At 38.1% G+C, this 4,646-nt stretch overlaps 1 non-coding gene across 1 annotated transcript; it reads left to right on the top strand.

The window, feature by feature from the left end:
* The first annotated feature begins 4,141 nt into the window (after positions 1 to 4,141).
* Positions 4,142 to 4,247, top strand: LOC127686488 (U6 spliceosomal RNA). Its single transcript, XR_007978116.1, has one exon. It is a non-coding gene; the product is annotated as a U6 spliceosomal RNA (small nuclear RNA).
* Positions 4,248 to 4,646: the final 399 nt, after the last annotated feature.

Below are 4,646 nucleotides of genomic sequence, written 5' to 3'. Positions count from 1 at the left end.
ATTAGGAAATGTCTTTGAATAAATAGTTGACAAAATAGATATAATTAAATATATTTTTATATAATTATTTAATGATGTAATATTGTTGTTATATAAATATATAATTAGAGCCCCAAAACAGTTAACTCTGAGTCAATAAAATGAGAGATAATCTTGAGTGATGCAAACCTAATTAAATGAATCCTTAAAATGGACTGGACTTTTCTCAAAGGAAGTGATAAAACAGGATTCCTAGCCTTGAAAAAGCAAGATGCTCTGTTCAGAAACTTTCTCCCTGTGCCGATGTCCTCAAGGGTCTTCCCCAGTTTCTTTTCTATTAGCTTCAGAGTGTCTGGCTTTATGTGGAGGTCCTTGATCCATTTGGATTTGAGCTTAGTACAAGGAGACAAGGATGGATCAATTCGCATTCTTCTGTATGCTGACCTCCAGTTGAACCAGCACCATTTGTTGAAAAGGCTATCTTTTTTCCATTGGATGTTTTCAGCCTCTTTGTCGAGGATCAAGTGGCCATAGGTGTGTGGGTTCATTTCTGGATCTTCAATCCTGTTCCATTGATCCTCCTGCCTGTCACTGTACCAATACCATGCAGTTTTTAACACTATTGCTCTGTAGTATTGCTTGAGGTCAGGGATACTGATTCCCCCAGAATTTCTTTTGTTGCTGAGAATAGTTTTAGCTATCCTGGGTTTTTCCTTGTTCAAGATGAATTTGATAATTGCTCTTTCTAACTCTGTGAAGAATTGAATTGGGATTTTGATGGGTATTGCATTGAATCTGTATATTGCTTTTGGCAAAATGGCCATTTTAACTATATTGATTCTACTGATCCATGAGCATGGGAGGTTTTCCCATTTTTGAGGTCTTCTTCCATTTCCTTCTTCAGAGTCTTGAAGTTCTTGTCATACAGATCTTTCACATGTTTGGTAAGAGTCACTCCAAGATACTTTATACTGTTTGTGGCTATTGTGAAGGGGGTCATTTCCCTAATTTCTTTCTCAGCCTGGTTATCCTTTGAGTATAGGAAGGCCACTGATTTGCTGGAGTTGATTTTATAACCTGCCACTTTGCTGAAGTTGTTTATCAGCTGTAGGAGCTCTCTAGTGGAGTTTTTTGGGTCACTTAGGTAGACTATCATGTCGTCTGCAAATAATGATAGTTTGACTTCTTCCTTTCCAATTTGTATCCCTTTGACCTCCTTATGTTGTCGAATTGCCCATATCGTATGCTCTAAGATCAAGAATTGACAAATGGGACCTCATAAAATTACAAAGTTTCTGTAAGGCAAAGGACACTATCAAGAGGACAAATCGGCAACCAACAAATTGGGAAAAGATCTTCACCAATCCTACATCAGATAGAGGGCTAATATCCAATATATATAAAGAACTCAAGAAGTTAGACTCCAGAAAACCAAACAACCCTATTAAAAAATGGGGTACAGAGTTAAACAAAGAATTCTCACCTGAAGAACTTCGGATGGAGAAGAAGCATCTTAAAAAATGCTCAACTTCATTAGCCATTAGGGAAATGCAAATCAAAGCAACCCTGAGATTTCATCTTACACCAGTCAGAATGGCTAAGATTAAAAATTCAGGAGACAGCAGGTGTTGGAGAGGGTGTGGAGAAAGAGGAGCACTCCTCCACTGCTGGTGGGGTTGCAAATTGGTACAACCACTCTGGAAATCAGTTTGGCGGTTCCTCCAAAAACTGGGTACCTCACTTCCAGAAGTTCCTGCTATACCACTCCCGGACATATACCGAGAGGATGCCCCACCATGTAATAAGGATACATGCTCTACTATGTTCATAGCAGCCCTATTTATAATTGCCAGATGCTGGAAAGAACCCAGGTATCCCTCAACAGAAGAGTGGATGCAAAAAATGTGGTATATCTACACAATGGAGTACTATTCAGCCATTAGAAACAATGAATTCATGAAATTCTTAGGCAAATGGATGGAGCTAGAGAACATCATACTAAGTGAGGTAACCCAGACTCAAAAGGTGAATCATGGTATGCACTCACTAATAAGTGGATATTAACCTAGAAAACTGGAATACCCAAAACATAATCCACAAATGAGGTACAAGAAGAAAGGTGGAGTGGCCCCTTGTTCTGGAAAGACTCAGTGAAGCAGTATTCAGCAAAACTAGAACAGGGAAGTGGGAAAGGGTGGATGGGAGGACAGGGGAAGAGAAGGGGGCTTACGGGACTTTCGAGGAGTGGTGGGCTAGAAAAGGGGAAATCATTTGAAATGTAAATAAAAAATTATATTGAATAAAAAATAAAAAAAAAAGAAAAAGCAAGATGCAGGGTCTTAAAGAAGTCCTATAGAGCCCAAAACCTTGCAACAAAGAACCAAGAAAGCTTAGGAACCAAGAATGACCCCTGACCAGTACCCAACATTGCAAGCAGAGTAGCTAGTTGTAAGTATGGAAACTGAATTCTTAAAAATTTCTTGAGTTTTAGGATCATGAGTCTTAGGGCATCATAGCCCAGGTAATTCATGTTAGCCTTGTGAGAGTCTGGATAGTGAATGATTCATGGTTTAATGTCTACACTTCTAAACTATAAAACTGTAAGCAGATGTATAGTTTTATAATAAATCAGTAGTCCTTTATTATACAGCAATAGGAGACAGATACAGCATCAACATATCCAAAAGTAGCTTAATAAAATAATAAAATACAACGTTAAGATTTCTGATAGATGTAGTCTGTTCATATTTTCTGCATTGTATTCTGTGAAGGGTTGAATTAGCAATTGTTCTTAGGAGCAGTGCTGCCTGAACTGTGGGTTCGAACTCTACCTTTTCTTATGAGAGGAAAAGCCTTTGGAAAAGGAATATCTGCAAGATTGGAACATGAAAGTTTAGTTACTTATAATATTAACTTATAAAGCAAATAGAGTTTCAAGAAGGAAGCAATGACTAGGTGTGTGAAATACTAATGGGAGTTTAGATCAGTATGACACTATTCTTATGTCTACTTACCTCACATAGGGAACCAGTGACAGGCCAAAGGATACCAGCAAAATCCAACTTGGTAAGCCAACAGTTTTTATTAGGGTTCCTTGCAGGAATATGGGTGAGAAACTACTTAGAGGAGCAGAAATAACTCAAAGAAAACTGTTAGTACTATACTTTGTATAAAACTGTTAGCTTCAAACTTTGTTATACTACAAAGTATAGTGTCATTTCCAGGTAGCTCGGTAGATCTGAAACCCCTCCAAACAGCTGATCTCTGCTTCTTTTAGTCAGCTCATTGGTCTCTGCTTCTTTCAGCATTCAGCTGGTCTGAGCCTGACTCTCAGAATTCATTAATATTATATATTTATTTTTAGAATTGGATAGATCTGGCTAGTTTTATAGACTTCCTGAAGCCATGAATTGTTATAAAGCTTTTCTGCAAGAGTGTTCTGGTTAGGTTTCTATGCCCATGTTAAGCACCATGACCAGAAGCAACTTGGAGAGGAAAGAGTTTCTTTCATTTTAAAGTTGTAGTCCCGAGGATACAACCATCCTGAGGGAAAGTAAGGACAGGATTTAAAATAGGAACCCAGAGGAAGGAACCGAAGCTCGTGCCTTACTGGCTTGCTCTTCATGCTATGCTGAGCCTGCTTTCTTATTGCATCTAGAACAACTTACCCTCACATGGCACCATCCAGAGTGACCTAGGGTCTTCTATTTCAATTATTAATTAAGAAAATATATCCAGATAAAAGTATTTTCTCAATTGAAGTTCCTTCTCCGATGATACAAGCTAGTCAGATTGACAGAAAACTAGTGTGTTGTGACAAGACACTTATAGACTCATATGTTTGAATACTTGATCCCCAGTTGGCATAACTGTTTAAGAAGGATTAGGTGTAGCCTAGTTGGAGGACATTTATCACTAGGAACAAGGTTTGATATTTCAAAAGACTTACAAATTTCCCAGTATGCTTCTCTGCCTACTTGTGGATCAAGATATGAGCTCTGAGATGATGTTCCAGCCGTCACCATGTAGTCTCTTCATATCATGGATTACAAGCCCATTTATATGCACTGTGTTTTATAAGTTGTGTTGCTCATGGTGTTTTATCACAGCAGTAGAGAAATAATTAAGACAATGTTTCACCTTCCTTTCAACTTCCTGTGAAGCTGTTTGCTTCAGCAGCAAATATAAGATTAGAAACAGTACAGAAAAGACTAGCACGGCCCCTGTGCAAAGATGACATACACATTTATGATGCATTCCATAGTTTTCTTCTCAGGTTTTTGAAGATTTCAGATTCACTTGTAACAAGTTGTGAAGTTACATCATGCATTGCAAAGCAATGGTTCTCAACCTTCCTAATGCTGAGACCCTTTGATACAGTTCCTCATGTTGTGGTGACCCCCAACCATAAAACTATGATCATTTCTACTTCATGCAATTGTGCTAGTGTTATTTATCATAATAGGAATATAAATATCTGTGTTTTTTGATGATCTTAGGTGACACTTGTAAAAGGGTCATTTGAGAAGCACTGATCATACAGGCCAGATATATGAAGTTAGCTGTCAACAAATGTCACACACACATACACACACACACACACACACACACACACACACACACACTTGTATATTCAGGAGCTTCCTCCCAAGATGAAATGTTTTATC

This window comes from Apodemus sylvaticus, chromosome 5 (assembly GCF_947179515.1).
Source record: "Apodemus sylvaticus chromosome 5, mApoSyl1.1, whole genome shotgun sequence".
NCBI lineage: Eukaryota > Metazoa > Chordata > Mammalia > Rodentia > Muridae > Apodemus > Apodemus sylvaticus.
This window is presented reverse-complemented; position numbering and strand designations above follow the sequence as displayed.